The following is a 23937-nucleotide window of genomic DNA, read 5'->3' as shown; positions in this document are numbered from 1 at the left end:
TCTGTAGATCTCGCAGAAATAGGCGTAATGGATGCTAGTTCTGCTGAACAGTGGCCATGGAAATACCTGTAAAAGAGACATAGTGCAGCTGATCTTGGGAAAGTGGTTGCAAAGAGTTTGTAAGAGGTATCATTTATCAACCGGACTGCCTTTTTCTGAACAGCATCAAGAATTTTTAAGGGGTTTTAGGTGGATCACCCAATACATGAGAGCAGTATTCCAATGATGGTCAGATTCGGGATTTATACAAGGTAAGTAACTGTTAAGCAGAGAAGTACTGTCTTAACCAGATGAAGGATGCCTAGTTTTTTGGAAGCTGTTGATGCTACAAAAGTGATTTTACTCTGACTCTTACTCCAAACCTAGAAAGGTTTGGAGTAAGAGTCAGGTTCGAGAAGAAAGATTTGGTCTTGACTGTTGAGCTCAGCATTATTAAAAGTAAGCGGAGAGGATATGGAGTCTTTTTTTCATGGGAAGATAAACTGCGTTTTGGAAGCATTAAAGTTTACTAAGTTGCTTTCACTCCAATCAAAAATATTGTGAAGATCAGTGTTCAAGATACTTTCTATGAATTATCTTGAAGATGTTTGATCACTGCAAGGTCTGTCATATGAGTAGGACGAGTGGAGTTTACTATCATCAGTAAAACTCTGAATAAGGTTTGCAGCGAATCAAAGCAGGGAGTTTATATAAATCAGGAAGAGGGTGGGTGAAATTACAGAGCCCTGAGGGATATCGGTATTGACAGGAAAGTCTGAGGAGAGAACACTGTCAACCATTACACATAGGGATCGAACTAAAAGAAAACTTGTGATCCATTTATACAAAGACGAAGGCAGACCAAATGGTAACTTGTTGAGAAACCCTCATTGCCAGACCCTACCAAAAGCTTTCGCGATGTTAAGAGAAATGGCACAGGTTTTTCCAAACCTTTCCATGGAATGGGTCCAAATGTGACTGATGTAGGTTAGGAGATCTCCTGTGTATCTGGAGTGGCGAAATCCATATTGGTATCACTAATTAGACAGCAGTTCTCAAGGTGTCGAAGAAGCTGACTGTTGATAACCTTCTCCATTACTTTAGATAAAACTGATGTAAGAGCAACAGGTCGATAGCTTGATGGCAAACATTTATCTCCTCTTTTGGGAACTGGTTGTGTATGAGCTTTGTTTCATGCTGAAGAGTGGGGTGCCAGTTGAATATAGTTTAGAGAATAGATTAGAGAGAAAAAGGTGTTAATTTAGGAGCACGCGTGTTAAGCACAATGGGTGCAATTCACAGGAGGCATGAGATGCAATGTTTTAGTCAAGGAAGGAGGTACTTTTCCATGGTCATCTATGCAGGAGCGAGATATGAGTTCTACAAACATTCAACACGTTTTTCTACTTAAAACAGTTACTTATCACTGGATGCATGTCAAACCAGTGGCGGCCCGTACATAGACACTGCAGCACCCCCAAGGAAAAAATTAAATTTTGTTTGTGTTTATAAATAATAACAATGCTTACAACATTATATAAATGCAACACGTGAAAGGTTACAGCTTATGTTTTGACATTGATTAAATAGTTAATAATTGGAATTGTTCGATTAACGCTTTAGATTACGAAACAAATGCACTGCGATCTAACGCCGATATTCGTTTGCGCTTGTCAATGCACGTTACGTCATTAGATACACTGCCGTCTGGGCAGTGTATCTTATTATTGCGCGCGTTATTTCTGTGAGATATGAAACGTTTATTATTGGTGCGTGTGCGTGGTGAAAACTATTTTTTGTAAATCTTATTTTATTTTGTTAAAATAACATATAATTATTTATTTATTATAGACACAAGGCTGAATTATGACGAGTGTCACTGTTGAAAATACGAAAAGAATTATATTTTTTTCAATTATCGTTAGACGAAACAAATGCACTGCGATCTAACGCCGATATTGTTCGTAGTGAGGATGAAATATTTTTAATAAAGACATTTTAATATGTAAATTTATTTATTAATAAATTCGTTACTGATTAGGAAAAAAAAGTTTTATTTTTTTTTTTGTATGTGCAGCACCCCCACTTAAAATATTCACCGACCGCCACTTCACTGTGTTTGACACATTCAATGTGTCAAACACATTGAATTCTGCTTGAACAGTCGGAAACACAGCTAATCTCGTACCTAATTAATTAATATTAATTAGCTATACTGAATTCTTGAGACCGCTTTTGCAATGATATCCGTTTTGGTGTCCTCACTGCTTAAAATTGTCGATCCTTGAAGTGGGGCTTCATTTTTGATCGTGGCAAGTGTGGTGCGTGTGTGCATTGCAAATATGTAACATCTATATATGACCAACCCTCTGATGCGATATTGTCGTCCTGAAGTAGCCGGTTTCGTGACACTAAAATTATTATTGCAGGTCCCCATCAAATGGTTACATCACGCACTGAATTATTCTTGAATAAACTCAGAAGTTCTATAAACCTTTACTATGGTCTTATTTTGAATTACTTCCTTCAAGACTTTTTAAACATTAATGACTGTTCGGTCTGCCTCTTTCATTGGTGATTTCACTTACACAGTTTGACATTTGCAATGAAAGTAACTGAAAAAGATTCATTTTGGTTTTAGAAATGTATAAGAATCGCGTTTTCCTGAATAATTTTCTTTCGTAGTTTACTTACATGACAGTTACTCTTGTCTAATATTTGTAGGCTTTATTTTTTCCTTTTTATTTTTATTTTTTATTCTTTGTTTGGCTAACACCACTTTCCTTTTATTGGTTTACTTTCTTTGTGTTTTCCTTAAATACTTAAGAGAAAATACAAATCCTTACATTTTCTCGAATATATAAAGAGATTTTTATTAGGACATATACAGTAATAAATCTGCATTCACGTTGACAGTGCATTTGCAATCGGTGGATTACAAATGCACTGTCATTTAAGTAACAAATATAAAATGAACAGTTAATAAACAGTTGAACAGAAAATGAACAGTTGTTAATAAAATTAAAGGGAATGAAGTCAATATCAGAACATCATTTTTCTTTCATTCGAATACGAGTTCCGTATTTCATTTGATACTGTCTGTAGCTCGAAAGAAAAATATGAAAGGATCATAATAAATCTAGAGATTAATTTATTCTCATCAAGCAAGCATTCAGGCTAAACCACACCTTTTTTTAGTAAGGTTAGTTATTTATGGGAAATGTTTTTTTTTTTTTTTGACAGGATACCACGTAGAACTCTGTTACGCAAACTGCAACACTTGAGTTTGGATAGGAAACTGGTGATAGGATAAAAGGATAGCTGATGGACAGATACCAAAAAGTATTATATGGAGGAGCAGAATTCAGGAAATATTCAATTATTTGCTGATGAGACAAAGTTGGGTACAGTAATAGTTAATCAAGGGGATGTAGAAAGCTTTCTGGATGATTTAAATAAGCTGGCAGAATGGACAAAAGACGACGGATGTCAGTTCAATGTGGAAAAGTGTAAAGTTATGTATTTTTGGATTAAAATATGAGCTATGTACCACATTGAGGGAACTGTACTCCAAGAACTTGATGAAGCCAGGTATATGGGGGTGGTAGTCAGTACAGCCTAAAAATTAATTATAAGAAAACAAAATTATTAATTACAAGTAAAGCAAATCCAATGAAAATAAACCTGGAAATAAATAATAACCTACTACAACAGTTATCCTCTTTTAAATATCTTGGAAGTCTTATCACAGAAGATGGAAGAAACCAATCAGATATTAAAGCACGAATAATCCTAGCCAAAAAAGCATTCTATAACAGAAGAAACATTTTTACCAGTAAAGGACTTAGCATCCAGCTCAAAAAAAGGCTAGTGAAAACATACATATGGAGCATTGCATTATATGGTTCTGAGGCCTGGACTCTAACAAAACAAGACATGAAAAAGTTGGAGGCATTTGAAATTTGGTGCTGGAGAAAGATGATGAAAATTAGTTGGACAGAAAAGAAAAGTAATGAAGAAGTTCTGAATATAGTTCACGAAGAGCGATCATTAATGAAACACATCAATAAGAGAAGAAAAAGCCTAATTGGACACCATTTGAGGTATGGGGGACTAATTACAGAAATAATGGAGGGGGCTGTAGAAGTAAAGAGGTCACGAGGCAGACCAAGAATTTCATATATATAAATAACATAATGATGCTAACTGGCGCTAAGAGTTATGAAGAGATAAAAAGGAAGTCACAAGACAGGATGTTGTGACGTGCTGCTATATTTACCAATTTTCGGATTGATGCACCAAAGAAGAAGAGTAGAGAGCTGAAATTTAGAAGGCATATTGCTTAAGTAGCCAGGGTATCTCACAGAATTACTTGGTTAATAAAAAACACATCAACAATCAGAGATAATGATACGAATACATCTGGATTACTGTACTCAGGTCTGGTCACCTGGTTTCTTTGGGATGAGGAAGTAGTGGAGAGAATCCAGGGGCGAGTGACCAAGATGATGAGTGGTCTGTGGGATGGCCTATGAAGACAGATTGAGGACTTGTGGATTGCCAAAGTTGGCTGATAGGCGAAAAAAAGGAGGGGGGGGGCACCATAGAAACATTTCAGTTACTTTCATAAGTCTTTCATATGATTAATACAGGAGAATTGCTTCAGCACTTGACTAGATGGGTCAGAACAAGGGGTCATCCATGGAAGATGGGCAAGCTTGTGGTTAGCAAGGTCGTAAGGATTCGATTTTTCGTATGGGGAGCAGTGAATGAATGGAAAGGGGTGCTTTAGTCACTTATGAATGCTTTGTCTGTTAATGGTTTCAAGGAGAGGCCGTGCCATGCAATAATAATAATAATAATTTGTATTTTTATATCTTTATTTGGATATAGTTCTTGGCGAATGCGATATATGTATCAACTACATATATCATACTGAATTGAACTTTTTTTTTCAGCGGTAGCCTGCATAGAAGTATGAGTTAGCACTCATACTTGAGCAATATAACAAACATCCTTTCCTGTGCCGTTGTTGCTTATTTTTAAAATGAAGCCGCAGTTTTGAAGAAAGGAGTTTGGAAAAATATAATAGTCCGAGGGGAGGTTGTAAAATGCATATCACAAACCAGAATCATTTTTCTTAGAAATATTAAAAGTGTCAGATAAGAAGCATAACAACCTGATATATCATCAAAATATTTAAAATAAAAACAAACCCGAAATAAAAATAGACCGCTTATTTATATAAGTATGATTTGAAAATATAGTAGTGTGGGTAGACAGATGATTATCATTAAAAGTTACAAAAATATAAATAAATTTGTCCTGGCATTTAAAAAGCAAAACGTCATGTATTTGCAATATTTATGGTTATTTGTATTTAAATTTCTGACGCGACACTGAGGAGTTCAAGGGTCAGAAGCTCTGTAACACTTTGTTTTAGAGAAGATAGAGAAGAATCCCAGAATCTGAATAAAAAGCGGTATCGTTTAAGAATGATCCCTAAGAATTGTAGTTTAAACAGTCACTTGGTTTGGAAGCAGAAAAGCAGTGAAATCCTGTTTCTGAAATACTAACTCGACTTAGCCTCAGAAAATGGAAACGATGTTGGAAAAACCAAATCTCGATCACTTGCTTGGTTGGATAATTATTGCATCTGCAGGGGATACTGATCTTTAAGTAGACCTCAATTCGGCCTCTCGGTCTCCTATCCCTTAAACTACTCCTAATCAACACCCTGCATTCAAGACGTGTAATAGGCCCATTCATTTCTCGCTGGTCTTGCGATTTCGCTGTATGTTGTTAGGTTGGTTTCAGGAATTAAAATCTCGATTTTCCCAAGAATAAAAATATCCGAATCTGTATGAGACTAACTTATCTTCGGTTGAAAAATTCTGCTGAAGTAATGGTCCTTTTGTTTACAATAAAAATGTAATCCAGGTCTTTTCCAATCAAACCATGCACTTCAGGTCATCCATCCGAATACATTAACTGCTACCTTTTTTTGTTGTTCTCAATGACTTTGATTTGAAATGCACTTATTCTGCTTTTAATGCGCTTTGCAATGCAAAACTAGATTGCATGCAACAAGTATTTGTATTCTTTGCCGACATTTTCAATTTATTCGATTCCACTTCATTAATATTACTAGTACGTTATCTTCAAGAGTACTGGAATGCACAACTTGAATAGATGGATGAAGGCTGGCGGTTTAAATGTATTTAAAATTAGGCGTTTTTATTAAAGTTGACTATTTTAAGGTTTGTGAACTTCATTGGTTATATTGCAATAATAATAATAATAATGAAATGTATTATAACTTGTCGGTTATAAAGAACCAGGAAAATTGAAATTAAGTTAGATAATTTTTGATAAAAGGAAGTCAAATTCAGGTTTATTTTTCACATGAAAATGTAAACAAATAAGAACAACTACAACTCGGAAATCGTAATATTCAAATATGATTACGATTTCAAAGTTATATTCAAAACTCAGTTGATACCATTTGGTTAGATCTTCGAATCTCATACGTTAGAAGAATCTTTATAAAAGCTTTTCCACCGACGTTTAATTAGTCAGTCTCATATGAAGTTGGGCAGAGTTTCTCCCTTCCCGACATTGTGTTTTTAATCTCGCAAAAATTGGCAAATCGGTCAGAACACATGCGCAACTTACAGGCATAATACACTGGCCTCTCAGCCATATTGCTTTGGTCGTAATTTCGAACAACTACAACTTACTGATTAACCCAGGAGACATAGATGTGATCTCACCCAGAGCTCTTGTATCTTACACATTTTGTGATCTGAATGCAACCTCATCCAAAATGTATAAGATTACAAAACATTCACACAGCAAAATTACGTCATGAAATAATTTTCCTGACAGTGAGAACACGCATTATAGCGGTATTCACAATATCGTTGCCATGGAATTTTCGAATTTCTTAATTTAAACTATATTCCCAACAGACCACGAATATTCTTATAGTGATTCAAATATCACTTCGTTGGATTGAGTCGATTGCATCTCCACTTTTCGACCTGAGTTTGAATCTCACATTTGGCACGGATGTGTGAATGTTTTTTTTTAGATGCTAGATGAATTCTCGGTTGTTGAAACCATATCCTGCTTATTGGAGGCTTGAGTAGTGTGAAAAGTTCCATGTTGGATCTCTAAAGCAGCGGATTATTTTAACTGGGCTCACCGACGGCATTATAGGTTTATAGCATTTCGTGGGTAGGATTTACATTAACATTGAAAAAGTGCTTCGTGATATTCTTCCACTTCTTTGGATTGTTTTGTTTCTTGTCAAAAAAAAAAAAAGGATACATTACTTAGAGGAGCACGAGGTCATCTTAAGTATTAAATTAATATTGTTTTGCATCGTATATTCGTCGATTGTGGTGGGAGGTACCTACAAAAAAAAAGTGGTCGTTAAGCTCTTCTGTTGGTTGGTAGTAGAACCATTTTTACTCATCTCATTTGATTCCTCACCCCCTCTAGATTATGGATTACGGTTCATGCCATTAACTTTATTTAATTACTTTATTGGATAATAGTTAATGAGTTTTTAAGAAACAAAATTGGACTCAGTTTTGAGCTTTTGTTTTCAAGTCATCATTTGCATGCTTTTTTATGTTAGAAATTTATATATTCGAACTCGATGGTGAACTTCCAATTTCTCGGATAGTAGTTTTGAATTTTATAAAATTCGGTAACATATAAGAAGAATAAATGCTGCCTTGAAGTCGTTTCCTGGGCAGGGCGGTGAGCTCTTCTAAAGTACATTAATCAGCTGTGGACTCTCCACAGTCCATGTCCTCACAATAGTAGTTGATGTGCGAAGGTTCAGGCGAATGATCACAAATGGTTGTCAATTATGTTGACAATCGAAAGAACACCACTGATTTGTACAGATATATTCAGGAGTATAGCATTTGTAACAGGATACAGTGTTGTGTCTCCAACCCGGCGATTGGAAACCAAGTTTATATGATTCAGATATGCGTAAAAAGAACTATTATCATAGAGAATTGTTGCTCTTTTTAAAAGTGAAATTTCACTTTTTCATGGGTTCAGTATTCGTGAGAATACTGAACCCATCTCTTCAGTGAAGTGAGAGACGCTCTCTGGAAAAGGATTTTTACTCAAAGATAACTTTTTCCACAGAAATCTCTTAAGGATAGTCATAAATACAGAGGCTTTGTATTTAGGCTGTGTATTGTCGTTTAAGGTCCTCAAACACTAAACTGTTCTTACCTCTCCTTTTATTTAGGCTTATCGTAGAACTTGGCATTGAGGAGCTCATAATTCAAGGTTCTGGGGCATTTCTGAATTACTTTATGAATCCATAAATGTCAGTAAGAAGTATTTGAAAACTGACCCCATAAGAAGTATTTGAAAACTGACCATATATATTCATTATTATATGGACTGCGTGCTGCCTGCGCCATTTTATTTTTACTGAGACAAGTTCCAGAAGTGCTGTTTGGCCTTTACAATTTCCTCAGGTAGTGAAAGCGCCTGTCATTTGTCACACTCATTTCGCATTCGGGAGACTGAATATTCAGCAGCGGTATTTAAATTGCTTGTCATTTCTGGCTTGACTTCTCATATGGGCGCATTGATTTTGATTTTCTTTGCACAATCAGCTTAAGTATGTTTTTCGTCATATTTTCAGTCACTTTTTTTTAAAGTTATTACTCGGTTTTCCAAGAGTTTGTCAAGTTCTAATAAGCATGATAAGAACTTTCCAGTTCTTTTCAGATAAGACAGATAGTTACCCATAATCGTTCTCCTGCAGGAGAACCTGGTTTCATTAGGAACTTTATATAGTTCTTCGGTTACTTAATTCAGTTTATAACTTCGCTACACTTTTCTTTTGGACCTACAGAGGGTCAATTACGCAGCTCTGAAGACAACCCAACATCTGTCCTGTAATTAGAAATGAAATACAGATCCATTTTCTTCTTGTAGTTGTTTTTTTTTTTTTTTAGCAATTGTATATTCCTTGCGTCAGTATTTTCTGTTTATTCCAGCGCATTGTATTCACTGGATACATGTGTTTCATGTTACTTGCATCATCATGATGTATTCTTTATTTCATTCAAACGATCCTGTTTTAATTATCAAGTGTCGCGTGCCCATAAGAACTGCTATATGCTCTCTATCTTTTCTAAGCACTCACTCACTCTTTTTCACGGCAGGACAACACCGGTTGTCATTTATCAACATATGGATGGACAGCGGATTGGCTACACCTTCCATTGCGTGTGGCCACAAAGATGAGTCACCCTTTGTTCTGTGCACTCACGCTATTCTCCCTCGGTTTGACAATGCACGCAACTACTTGGAACACCACCACCCCACCTTTACTCCCTCCTTCTCACCCGCAACCACAGATTGTCATGTGCACTGTTTTTCTTAAGTTGAATAGAAGCAAGCCAATTCAAATATCGATATAACGTTACCAAGGTCTCTCTCTCTCTTAATCTGTTCCAAAGCACCGATGTGTGTGTGTGTGGGGGGGGGGGAACTGAAGATTTTGACATTTTCTGTATCAATTAGATCTGTTGTATTATTGCCTTGTAAATATTTCTAAATTTCAGATTCATTCTGTTTATTCCATAATGAGCTTTTCTTACTGTTTCCAACTCGGAATGTGTTTTGGTATAGAGAAGGCGCTGTGTAACTGCCTCGCTTTGCCGAGACAAATGCTAGCCATTTCAAGAAATGGGTCGATCGTGTATTATGTATTTTGATCCATTGCCTTTATTTCACTTCTCGAATAATAGGGCAAACATCAGATTAACGTGCTTCATTTCGCCTATTACATAGAGTATTGAGAACATCAAAGTATTGCAATTAAATTGGAATGATACACTAGTTTTACACACAAAGGTGTTACATCAAACTGCAAGGAAACTTATTTCCGTATACAAGGTTAAGATAATGGAGTCTGTGGGAGGCTGATCGTTTATCTTGATTGGTCAAGTGAACTTGAGCAGCTGACTGGACCATAGATCACTCCTGAGCAAAGGAGCATCTATCCGGGCATATTTCGACTTTACGAAGCGCCCTCTATGTGATGATTACCCAAGTTATAACTCTCAGTGCTCTGATGATGTATCGGAGTAACTGATTTTGTGTCTGTATTCGTCAGAAATAAATAAATAAATAAATAAAACAATAAACAATAAAATAAATAATAAATAAATGATAAATAAAATAAAAAATTAAGAGGGTCTTTGAGGTTAGCCTAGTGACCATGCGCTTCGCAACCATATGGAAAGGAGTGCCCTGGGCTCGATTCCCGTCTCCGACGTGAGGAGCTTAAGGATCTTTCTCAGACATAGCCAAGTTAGCCGGTCTTGGGTGTGGACAGCAGAGTTTATCTGAGGTTTTTCCTCCCACGAGTAGGCAAACCGGCCCCGTGAACACACGCAGCTATAGCCGTAGAATATACCGGAAGGCATAGGACTATTCACCTTATCCTCGGGACGGGTATGACTTAGAAGGGCTTAAGATAGCTCTGTAACAGGCCAGTAGGCCCAACACATAGAAGGGAAAAGAAGATAAAAAATTAAATAAATAAAAAATCCTGTCTGCAGTAAGAGTATCTTTCAAATTCATTCGTGTTGACTGGAATTGAACGAATAGTAGAAAGAATAATCATACTTGTACCCTTAATCAAAAGCACCGCTGAGGTGCTCACATACTGGTTCTTCGGAGATTGTACCTGTCCAAAAGTAGTGCGACATTAAGACAACTCATGTCAAACAATATAAAATATTGTAATTATCGATCACTTTTCAAGATTCAAAGTTTCCAACCATCGCTTACCGACTTGGTAAAAAACAACCCAAAAATACCGATCTTTCTTACCACTTCTGGATGAGACCTTGTATTTTTGTGAATACCTTCCACTGACCAGAAGTGTGACTCTTTAAGCTACGCCCCCCCCCCCCATTGTTCCTCCTTGTTCAGTTTTGGGAACAGAAATAAGTCGAGGTGAAGTAGAGTGAATATGACGGGTATCATCTTCCTCGGATCTGTTTTCCGAAGATCATCACAAATATATTTGCTTCTCAGGCATTTTCTCTTCACTGAGATTTCTTTTGTGCTTTCTCTGCCAAACTTTCATTTGCTTTTGTTTGGTGAAGGTTTGCGCCATTCAATCAAAATTAATAATGTATTCGTTATTCAGTTCCTATATTACATTTTTAAAAAATGCCAATGTGTCACTTCATACAGATAATTTCTTTTTCAACACAGTCATTGAACCTCCGTAGCTCAGTCAGTATAGACAGTGCCCTTTGGTCAGAAAGATCTGCGTTCGATTCCCGTCAGTGACGTGAGGAACCTTTATCTGGTCTCTTTCAACTAAAGGTGTATTAGCCGGTCTCATGCGGAGGTAGGTTTTTTTTTTTTTTCACCCTGAAACTCGGGGGTTTTGTCCCCCAGAACAGGCAAACCGGCCCCGTGAACACACATGGATTACAGTCATGAAAACGTCACAGCCATATGCCGGTCCCGAGCCCGGATAAAATGGGGGAGGGGGAGGGGAGCAATAGTAGTTCACCATTGCTCATTGCAGTGAATTATGAATAATGAAAATTTGACCTAATCAAAAAGTACAATTTCAGTAAACAAGGTTTGATATTTTCATAATCTTTTCTTTTTCGTTTTATTAAGACTGTGTTATTGATTCTATTCTTACATAGCATATATTTGTCATCCATTTCTACAAAAAACTTGCCATTCAATTGCTACCATATTAAAAGCAATACTGTTTCCACACTATTAAAACAACTTTCCTACTTAACTGAATTCACCCATGTAGAAACGTAACCTTAATCACCACTATCGATGGAATGTTTACACTTCTTCCGTAAATATAAAACTAATAATTATATACATTATAATAGGATAATAGCACTAATTATTTATTTTCTTCTGTTTTTTTCCCCTTTAAACTTTCACCTATTTTAGCCCAGCACCCTACCACTTAAATCGGGTAGGATGGTACATTTTATGTGCCGGCCTACCCTACCCCCAAATTGTCATAAGTCTGAAGCACATTAACACCAGGGTTGGGCTAATGATTAAATAATCTGAGAACATTGCTCTGGAGACCAAACATGGTATTTTATTTTGTCGCTTCATGCGTCCAATAAGCTTGTGTTGGATTGTTTTCAAATTACAGCCGAAACAACTAAGAATGTGAAGTGAGTGTGCTAATTGCGCACACACACAAACACACACACATTTCTGCCTGGATTGACTGGTTTTTAAGGGATGAAACCCCGAGTTTCTGGGAAAAAATACTGTTACCCTTGGTAATCAGATAACGTACTTTTGGTTGGGAAGCTCTTCGCATCCTAGATGGAATTCCAGCCTGTTAGGACCCGTCTTTCCAATTCACCAATAAGCATAATGGTGATCATACCAAGCAAATGAAATTTATCTTCTGCCTGAAGAATTTTACAAATATTCGTGTCCTGTGAGCTTCGAATTTACAGCTTGAGGTAGGCTACCTGTGCAATAATACTCGAAATATTAACAGCAAACAATTCATCTTACCAAAATTCGGATACTAATACCAAATTTTTTGGCTTACCGAATAATGCACTTGGACGGTTTCTGACTCATGCTTGTTTGTATAAAAGTTAAAATAAGTCAGAAAATACATTGTGGGCATCAAAAATGAAGAATATGAGGACAATATGAAATAAAGACAAGGGGGGAAAAGCAACATACTAGCATATTGGAACCACGTGCAAGTTCAGCTATTATAGGCAAAGCAAATCTATTTTCCACTATTTGGTTCGACTTCGAATTTGACCGAAATCCATTGCGCAAGTGCAGTAACTTTAAACTTTTCTAGTCATTCCATTGCTGATACAGAATTTGTATCTACTATAAAATAACATAATTAAGTACTGTCAGTATTTACTTGCTAGTCAAATAAATAAAATAGTATGCTAGTATTTTAACTATCAAAATTAGTTTTAAAAATCGCTAAGAGACTTGCTGATTCCAAACTGCGTACAAAATTGAATGCAAATTCTTTGGAATTAATATCGATTACTATTTGCTTATGCCACTCCTTTTCACTGTTGTTACAGCATCAGCAGAATATGCAGCTCTGTTTATTGATACATGTCAGAACATGTTACAACAACGCAGAACCTACTTAGCATGTATGTTTGTTAAAATCAGTCTGAAAATTGAATGTTTGTTATCTGATATTCATTCAGTTGTCTTAAACATAATATTATCTTCATTTCATATCTTAATTAATAATTCAGTTTTGCACCGAAATAAGTTCTATAAGACCCTAAAATTAAGATTAGGAAAGTAAACATCTACTAACTGGAATTCCGCATTCAAATCCATTCAGTCTTTTGAAACCTAACAGTGCTTTCTGAGAATGATGAATTCAAGCTATCTGTTATACTTTGTTAAGGGGGAAAGGAGAGGACGATAGACAACTCGCTAATACTTTCGTCCTGCCGTATTGAATATATTCGGTGTTGTCTGTGATATCTTTAGTTTGCGTTTCGCTTTGTTCTGTATTCCTGTAATAATTATTCTCCACGCTTTGTTTCACTCCCACCTAGCAAGGTTGATTAATGATATTTTTTGTCGTCATGTATTGATCCAAGAATTCTATCGTTTTAGAAAAGAGATTTATTTAAAATCGTTCCTCAGTCTTTCATCGAATTAGTCTGCTGTGTGTTGATGAGTTCCATTTGGTTTTTGACAGCATCTTGAACAAGATTAATGCACCCGTGTGTCAGTTAAATCTCTCTGCTGATAGCATTTATTTCTCTACACCTTATGATAAATTTAAGGGATTTTTTTCTCCCCCTCGTGTTTTGTATACCTATATTGAAATTCTGGCAGTTGGAGATACGTGTTTGGTTGATTATCTCATGCAAAGTGAATCGTCAACAGGACATGTTTACTGTTTCGGATGGGTCTCTATAATCGATGCAAATAATGTTTTTTTTTTTGTTTTTTTTAACAGAAAACATTCTCTACAAATGTCCTGTTTCACTTCGATTTTGAAACAGAAGTATGGCATGATTTCATTGAGCAAGACGTACTTCATAAATGAAAAATACAAAAAGAGCGTTTTCGGGCTTTATATTAACTTTTTAATCCCAGTATCAAAATGTATTGTGCTCTAATCTTATTAGAATTCATGGATGCTAAACATTTTCACTGTATAGTTTTTAACGAATAGCAACCTCCCATTGTAAAATGTTTGGATGTGACTACATACATTCCAAACCCGATACCTGACATGTAGGTAAAAATTTACTGTTAAGTGCTTAATGGACACTTGTTCAATGTTGATTTCATTTTCATGAGCAAAAAACCGGAGCATCCGGAGAGAAACAAATTCAACACCTGCAACCCGATCAACTATTTTTTTTTTAAAGGAATAGCAAGCAAACGTTTCAAATTATGTAGATCCACACAATATGCTTACTATATTCTACATCACACACACACACACACACAAACGAACAATAGTTACTGAATTACCTAGTGCAGGAGCTCTAGTTGTCAACACTTGTTCTAATTTTATCACCGAAGACTTGAAGCAAGGAATTATTGAAACACTTTTAACATCGAGTTAAAATGAAGCCGCAAACTAAATGAAAGAATAAAGTATGACCTTTAGTTTAGGACAGACAGTTGTTAGTCGTTTTCAGCGAACTAAATGAACTATTCTTTAGAGCCGTTATTTGGTAAACTAGTACGTGAATGAAATTTTCCTGCTTTACTGTAGAACTCATCAACGACAATCTCTCGCTTGGTGATCTGCTGATGCTTCTCGCTTTAAGCTTTCTTCGCATCAGCCAGATATTATATTAAATTTAAGATTCTTTTTATTACTCTTTTCGCTGATTTCTCGGAATAGGCGTACATGTAGGTGATGAGGCGTTTACAAGCACATTGGTTACGTTATGTATTTTACTATTATTTTCCAGAGGTTTCCCTGTGTCATTGTGTAATTACTGAATACGTTGTTTTCTTCAAAACATGTTCAACCCTTTTATTTCTTATATAATCATGTGAGCGCTGCATATGGTAAATAAGAAGCGTTGCTTTATGTGACATCGTAGTTGGATACGATCAGAAGACTGGGAAAAATTAACTGGCGAACGAATGAAACTGTTTTTTTTTTCATTTTCACGATTATTTTCAGTGAATTGTAATAAAGTAAGCTAGTTGGTCTCCATTTGAACACGTTTAACTTTCCACCTAGCATAGGTTAAGTTATAAAGTACCGTCCAACATCTATATGACATACTGTCTGCTGTATCATAGTGTGCGATGCTTTGCTGCTCACACTTCTGGGATATACCTTTCGTTTTATAGAGTGTATCACAGGAGTCCTGACCACTGTCTGGAGTGAGAAATGCTCGTATTTCGGTGGCAGTTATATTTCCATAGTTCGTTTTTCGCATGATGTAGATGCTAACGGGCAGTTGTTCCAAATTCAATTGTGTGTAGTCAATTGATTTTTTAGTTTCCAGTCTAGCTGGACGAGTGCATAGCTTATCGGCTCTCCAAATACCAAATTATTGGTTCGAATCTTGCTGTAAGCATGGATGTTTGTGATTGCCTTTATTTAGGAGATGAATTTAATGAGACCGCCATTCTACTTATTAGAAACTTGAATAAGTTCCAGTTTTGATCCATTTCTGGATTATGTAAATAAAATATATAAAAATTAATATAAAATAAACCATAAGAAACCCTTGTCCCATCCACCGTATTAATGGCCATAGGATTACAACCTTTCGTGAGTTGAGTCTGTATATATAAAATGTGGCGTTGATGAGAACTTGGAAATCCTTTTCAATACCACTCATTTGACATGTTTTAAAAGAATATACGTGCCTTTTTCATCGTGTTTCAACCAGGACTAAGTTTGCCGGTGGACGTGTTTATTTTGCCTCCGATAAATTCTGATAATTCCACCAATAAAAGATAAACGTATTCGAAAAAACGCATTTCTGACAGACATAATACAAGCACAACTCATATAGTGGATTTCTTCAACGCTCATTAATCTAACTAAAACCACTCCGATATCATGACCTATCCATTTCCTGTATTATTATTTGTTCCTTTATTGAAATTCGTTCCTGTAGCAGAACTGACCACAAATAACATGAATGCATAGGCTCTAATAAATTGTCCATAATGGAAAATAAAACGTTGAACTTAAAATTATGGATATCAGTTACAGGCGAGACGGCGTTTGACCTTCGAATCTTGATATGTGGGGGGTTCATTCCACTTCGTAAATAAACGTAGGCAGATTTTTTTTTTTTTCATTTACTCTTCGTAAAAACATCCATCTGTTATCTGCTTCTTCAAATTCGTTTCTCTTCATTAACGAGAATGTTAACGGTGTCAGTGGATTCAAAAAACGATAGCATCATAAAATATTTCAGCTTACAAAGTCCGAACTTTGAACTCGGTAATCTCAAGACCTGAAGTATTTGGTGCGACTGAACTTTACTTTCGTCCGTTTAGAAAACAAGTATAACTTTTGGGAGACAACGTTTCAGTCTAAAGCTTTGATATTTAAGCTGATTGGTAAGATGGTAAGCTAAACAACCCTTATTTATGGAGGCATTTCTTTTCTATGTTCAATTTAAGCACTACTTGGACTTTTGAAGATTACCTCTTTGTCACCTTTTTTAAAAGGTTGAGAAGACTTGCTAGGTACAAGGAAGCTATTCCATATTAGGCCTAATATGTCGTGTTTATTTGCGGGAAATAAACCCTCAGTTTCTCTGTGAATTAATCTCTGAAATGTTCCAAAAACAATTGGTAACCCTAAAAAAACTTAAGTGTTGACCCGCAGAAAAAACAATTTCCAGTTGAAATTCAAAATAGCACGTAACATAGAAACGTGGTCGGAGAAAGAACATAGAAAGGTTTGTTTTTTGAATTTATATTTGTGGACTTTATGGAACAATGTTTATGTGAAACAATCAGAAGAAGAATGGACTGTCCACACAGCAAGACATCTTTCTGCATGATAATACGAAATCCCAGATTCTTTTTTTAAAAAAAGAAACAAATAAATAACAAGGACTTGCTTAGTCCATTTGTTTTTCCTTTCAAAAAATGTTTTTTTCCTTCGATATAGTCATGATAACTCAACTGATTAATTTGGGTGTCCGTTCACTTTGTTGACATCAACATTAACTTTCTCAAAGTTGAGTACGCAAGATAAATGTTGCAACAGCCAAAAAATATTCTATTTACATTTATACTCATAGTTCGCATGTATTCGTATTTTTCTATCTTCTCTATAAGTTATATTATTATTTTTAGTTTACATATAACTTAATCCTTTTTCATTTACCGTCCCTTATAAATATCGCATTTATTAGCTGTTAAATGTGTGTAATATCTCTTGCGACCACTCTCGCAATAATGTTTTTACTGCAATGGTGATTAAACTTTTCTGAATACAGCTTAAAAAAAGATTTTGGCGGACTGCCACCAAACATTTAGAAATACCACAAAGACAACAAAACTTCAATAAGTCATTTATTTTTGTCAGAATACATACGAGAAATATTTAAGATTTCACGGTGAATTAAAAATAGGTCTGTATATCTTGGATGCAACTCAGGTTTTAATTTCCTCTATGAGGATAGAAATTTTCTCAGTCTTTTTTTGAGGAAAGACAGAGTTCTTTGGTCTTAGACAGTGGGGAGTGAGCTTTCTCGTAAATCACTTCTCTTTTTAAAATAGGTCAAGCTTTGTAATAACCCATTATTACACATTATGAAATATAAAACTGCCCATCCTATCGTATAAAAAAATTGGCTTTCAAAAAAAATCATTTCAGAAACCATTTTGGACTATTCACTATAAAATGTTAATTTCGTGACTCTTTTTCACAATATAATTTCAATCATTAATTATTTTTCAAAAATTAGGTTAAAAATAACTAAAATACAGCTAACCTATTCTAGTATATACCAAGAATAGTTTGAAGTTCAAAGCTCAGAGGTCACTGTTTGATATCGCATTCCTACAATGTATTTCTAAATAATTTCTAAATAATGCTTTAACTGACCAAATCAATCATGAAGGAATTTCTGGTTGCCTGCATCAAGTTACAGAATCATCATTTCGATGATTGGCTATTTTGTAGTTATTTTATCCCCCGTTTCCGACGACAGGGGGATAAAATAACCACGTTTTTTTCCCTCCCTTCTGATATCCTCATGAAAGTAGTACACGGCAATGACCTTTCCGCTGCTAGTTTTCAGGTAGGAAGATGAAAACTTTTAGCATCATTGCCTTCGAGACCACAGTGGTGGAAGATGACGGGGATTTTGTGCAGCTGTGTCGTGTCTGAGCTACACACTGCTGATGTATGAGGGTAGAAGTTAGATGGAAAGGTTGCTCGGGACGATCTGGCAGCAGGGATAATCGGAAAAAAGTACGAATGAGACAGTTTGCTGGCGAGGTTGATTCCGTCATGCTTCGTGTACCGTTGAAATTTTCAGAATTACCTCGTGGAACGCAGTTTCTGAAGTTTGTTCCCTCCCCACCTATTTCCCCCCCTCCCTTCTTCTCTCTCTCTTGCATTTCTTTCTCTTGGCAATCTTTGAAACTCACAGAAGCGGAACTCCGGTTGAAACAGCGAGTAGAAAAATTTTTCTTAATCAGAAGTATCCTTGTTTTGGTTCGGACGGCAAGTAACACAGACAATCCCCTAAAGATGAATTGTACAAAGACCCTGCGGGAGGAAGGAGGGGGGGGAGTGGAGAAAGTCGGAAAAAGAAATATGATGCGTTTAGGAACTCTGATGTGGCAATAAATATCTCGACGTTTCTCGCAATGAGGGAGAGAGCGTTTAGTTCTAATAAACTATTTCCACTCGAAGACGTTTGCCTTTAAATATTAAGCTTGCTTGGTTTAGCAATCGAAAATAAACCGATGGGATTATTAATAACTTTATTCCAGTTAAATGTAATGACTTATTTAAATAATGCGAAAATACCTCTTTGAGAATGGAAATTGGATCAGACGGCAAATTGGTCGAAATATTTCGCTGTTTAAACCATTTTGCAAACATTTAAAATAAGGTAATAAGAGTTGAAAATTTTTGCATAATTTAAAGTTTCAGCGAATTATTAGAATTACCTATACACCTTAGAAACTGGTGGATACGTCGAAATTACCGAATTATTGAAGTTTACGGATTAACAGTAAATTCGGTAGCAGATTACCTAATATTTAATCAGTATACCTTGGCTGCTTGAGATTGATCGAGAAGGAAACCTAATGAATACGATCGATTTTAGGTGTAATACGTATTTAGATCACTTTGTTGGTCAGTATGCATATAAACAGCACTGCCTATAACTAGGACGGTATTGGTGAAATCTGATATTCGGAATACTTGCTAAAATTTGGTTAGCTGTTTCAGTTTTGCCTTAAGTCGGATAACTTTAGTAGTTATGCAAAATGATGCAAATTATTTGCTAGCGTCGCTCGACAAGAATCACACCATTCATCATTAGTAAACTTTACAGACTAGTAAACAGTGTTGCTCTATTATCTTTACATTGTCATAACGTACGAATGTCTTATTCTTGGTAAGGCAGCTTCTAGAAAACCTGAAACAGGATGACAAGTATCAATATTTTCCCTGTTTGTTATATCGATTATTATATTTTGAAGGATCTCTGTAGATGCAAAACCTTGTCGCTACTGACCTGAAGAAGATCACTAGATAACAGTACTAAACTATATTAAATTTTATCTAATATTGTTTAGTATTGCTGGCGAGGATCAGTGGGAAGGCGTCTTATTTATTTATTTTTTTCTTGTCAAGATAATCTAAATGAATAAAAATGAAGCGTGCAGTTTTTCGGCAACACACTCACACAAGTAGAAAGGTTCCTCCCTCTCCGAAGTGTGGACTCTCACAGGGTTAATAATATTCTAGAGAAAAATCGAATGACATATTGCATTAAAATAATAATTACACAAGCACTTTATTTTTCTACTTAACAGAGATCGCCTGTGTGCATGCTTAACTTGGACAATGGTTCTGTTACACCTGTTATGTTTCCTTGTAGTCTACAAGGAAATTTGTTAGTTCACTATATATATATATATATATATATGGGAGGGGGAGAGCTTTTGTTTTCAAGTGTATCAGGTGTTTATTTGTGGCATGATCATATACCCTGTATATATGTCTCCTCGTGTTCCAAAATGGGCGGCACATTTATGCTCCTGAAGGCCATAAATAGACGATTTGATGCCTGTAGTATGATTTCATGGAATAACGAACCCATGAAAACTACAAATCGAATGTTAAAAAGTCTCCGATGTTTGTCATCCTTTTTTTAAAATATTACATCATCCAATAATATTTCAGTTCTATTACGTTCTTAGTATTAACATTTTTAACCTGAGTATTCCTGAGCAAATGCTCAGTAGGTGATAAGACAACAAGGACATTGTTATCCTGATCAAGACGATGCTTGGCTTATATGAAATAAAATCTAATATCGAGAAGAACACATTTATACGTTAATGCATGAATCTGTTTACTCTGTTATTTTAGATGTACGTGACGTTGTCTGAACGGAGGATCCTTTGTCATCTCAATTTCCATTTTCTTTCTTTCTTGGGTATTGTTTCAAGAGAGAGATTGTGTGTGTGTTGTTCGAATTTACTCCATGGGCGGATGGCCCAAGAAACAATTTCCAGTCATTTGGCGAACTGTCTGAATAAAACATCAGCCGTGTTGCCAATTTACGCCTCCCCCTCCCCTCCCCCATGTCTTGTTATTTTAGAGGTCACGTAAAACATCAAAAATTTCCGGCGAGTTTGCACTGCTTTGTCACGCTACCCTGTCCATTTTGATAGTACTGTATGTGATATTTTCTATTTATTTAACTCTTAGCCTTGGCAGGTAGAGACCAAAAAAAAAAAAAACTGCACTAATAAAGGGCTCAACGATTAGTATTCTGGCCGCTACTTCGAACAACTCACCTGCCGTATTCTTTCATTATGATTCTTGGCAGAGTTCCATTTTTTAGCACGGCCATTGGTGTTGGCCTTCGTAAGCAACTGACTGGAAGTAATGTTTTTCACTAGCAATTATCATCCCTAACTACTTCTGTTCCTTTACTTATAAGCCGCTTGGTTATACTGAAATCGTTTTGCCGACAACAGTAAGAGAGAGAAATGGATTGGGGACTTTTTTTTTGTCCATCGCACATAAGTTAGCGACATCTAGCGGCACAGGGAAAACCTCTGATTTTCTTGCGTAATTGATAATGTGTAGACAAAATTTCCAGCCCGTAATGTAAGTATTGAAATGAGAATTGATAGACTTTAATAAATGTTTATCCTTAATAAACAGATAGAATTAGAATTCATAGAACTTTAATACATACGGAGGTGGAAGGTTTTTTTTTTCATCCCGCTAGCCAAACTAGCCCAGACGATACAGACAAAAATATATTTCAACCAGTAATAATAGTTTGGTTAGTGATACATAATAGCAGAGCACCGTCTTATTAAAATAGTGCTATAACATATCTCTTGGCGTAATATTATGTATCGCTCGCTAATTTATGGGGTTTACTCTTGCTTTTACTACGAATCACCACGTTACATCATCATCTAGCAGTCGCAATTGTGGTGAATTTTAGCGTTTAATTAGTACTTTTATTGTTTTCAATAAAAGATATCACCCACTACACAGAGATGTTTCAACTTTTTTTGTGTTCGCTTTAGTTGGCTAGAAACCCTTCAAAAGTAGCTCATTGCAACATTATACATATGGATAAGTTCAGAAACAAAAATAGTTTAGTGCGATCAGGTCACTGAAACTTTGGAGTGTGTGTGGGGGGGAGCACTAATAAAAGGCAAAAGCACCGACCACTTCACAATTTGTTTTAAATAGTGCAAAATGACTGTGTATATTGAGTTGTTTGCGATTAATGTGGAGATAATTAAATCATGAGACTAATTTGTGCGTTTTCAAGACTTGTTACCTGTGAAACTGTATAGCCTCAGCGGTAGTTTTAAGATATTCTTCCAAAATAAGGACTATTTCATGTTGATAACTGGCCAGAATTATTCGCCATTACGTTACGATACTTTCCACCTATTCCTATGCTTTCATTAATCTCTGTTTTCCAATACGTGCTCGAGATAACATCTTTGATATCAAAACACATCCCAGTAGCTGAAAGAGCCAAAGCGTTCGTTGCATTGTTATCTGTGTGGCATTTACAATTCGTAGTGGGTAGGCCAAACATGAACTATGCCGAGGTATTTGGTCGTCTCCTAATAATGTACGCATAGGTTGCAGAGTGTTTATGGATTGGCCTTCATCTCATATACACTCACACAAGTAGTCGAGGTGGCATTTAATACATCGACAAACTGGTGATGGTGAGAGCTAATTAATCATCTAGCTTGTCTCAAAAAGCCTTTGATAGGTCATTATAATGTCAGCCTAACGTACTTGGGCATGTCGTTATGGGAAGAGAGGAGGTCGGTAGGTATTAATTTGACTGTACAGATTTTCTCCGTCAGTCTTTTACTGACTGATGTATCGGATAAGTATATCGGTGGAGTTTGTCTTTTTTTGTTTTTTGGCATTTATTTTAATATCAGTGTATATGTAAAATAGCCATGAATTAAATCTATAAGTTAACCTTATGGGAATAAGGTTAACTTATAGATTTAATACTGCTGACATTGCTGAGCTAAAGAAATTAAGCGTAGCTGCCAATGATGTGAAAATATGCATCTGTCCTCTGGCATCAAGAAATGTCATTTTGTTCATTTTCAACTATTTAAATAAAGGAAACTGTTTTCTGATATTTCAATGTATTATTAGCCAAAAGAGGTAGTGATTTTAGGCAGTATCTCTTTGGTTTATACGATAAATAGAAAGATAACACAGCTGTGTATTGTTGAACGTTCTTCGAGAAGATGGACACCATTGTTGTGGCTCTAAGATCTAAGAACATATCGGAAAGGACAACTCCATTTCAATTAAATTCTGCAACTTGATGTAAATGACCAGTTAAATTTCACTTGATAATGAGTGATCAAAGCATACCTTTTACTTACCAGACTAGAAATTATGGCAGCCAAAATAATCGGCGAGTAGTTTTTAAGGAGGATGAATTGAAATGTTAGCAGTGAATAACGAAGGATATCAAGACATGATCCAAAACTTCTTCACATCATTGATCCTGTAAAGGAATAACAGTATAGTCGTTTTGAATTTATGTATTCTTCTGACTAGTTTGTCCGATCAAGATTATGCTGGCTTATGCGAATTAAAATGTAATATTGAGAAGTCTCACATTTATGCGAGATTCGTTTAGTTACCTTCGTGCTCGAAGGATTTGAAAGATAACATCAGGACCTTGCAAAGGTATTTTGTGGGACCTGAGGAAAGTTCCATTCGGGCCCCTTCAAGATTTTTAATAAATTTTATTATGGTTGTTGTTTTTATTATTGTAAGCCTCCCCCACCCAAAAAAAAAAACTTTTAAAATTTTACGCACACCCTTATTAAAAAAAAATTAAATTAAAATTAAAAAAAAATTAAATTAAAATTAAAAAAAAATTAAAACGCCGTACCAAAAAATTATGCTTGAATTCTTGTTAGATTGTGCAATTCTTTCCCTTTCAAATAAGTTACAACCTTTAAGAATGGGGTACGTACTGTACACACTAAAAGATATGTGGATCGATGTGTGCTAGAATAGAGATTACAATAGAAGATTTACGAATATATATATATATATATATATATATATAGTAAGAAATTTAAGAATTAATCGGGAGAACTCCCCCCCCCACACACACACCCCTCCTTTGCATGGCTCTGCATAACATGTTAGAAATT

General features: G+C 35.7%; 1 pseudogene across 1 annotated transcript in view; it reads left to right on the top strand.

The window, feature by feature from the left end:
• Positions 1–23937, top strand: part of LOC150095125 (S-adenosylmethionine synthase pseudogene) — a 139622-nt pseudogene that overhangs the window by 109017 nt on the left and 6668 nt on the right. The gene's annotated exons all lie outside the window — the stretch shown is intronic.

The sequence above is a fragment of the Typopeltis vanoorti genome, chromosome 21 (assembly GCF_054136105.1).
Source record: "Typopeltis vanoorti isolate ZY-2024b chromosome 21, IOZ_Tvanoo_1.0, whole genome shotgun sequence".
In the NCBI taxonomy this organism is placed as follows: Eukaryota; Metazoa; Arthropoda; class Arachnida; order Uropygi; family Thelyphonidae; genus Typopeltis; species Typopeltis vanoorti.
Note: the sequence above shows the minus strand (reverse complement) of the source record. Positions and strands in the feature narration are given on the sequence as shown.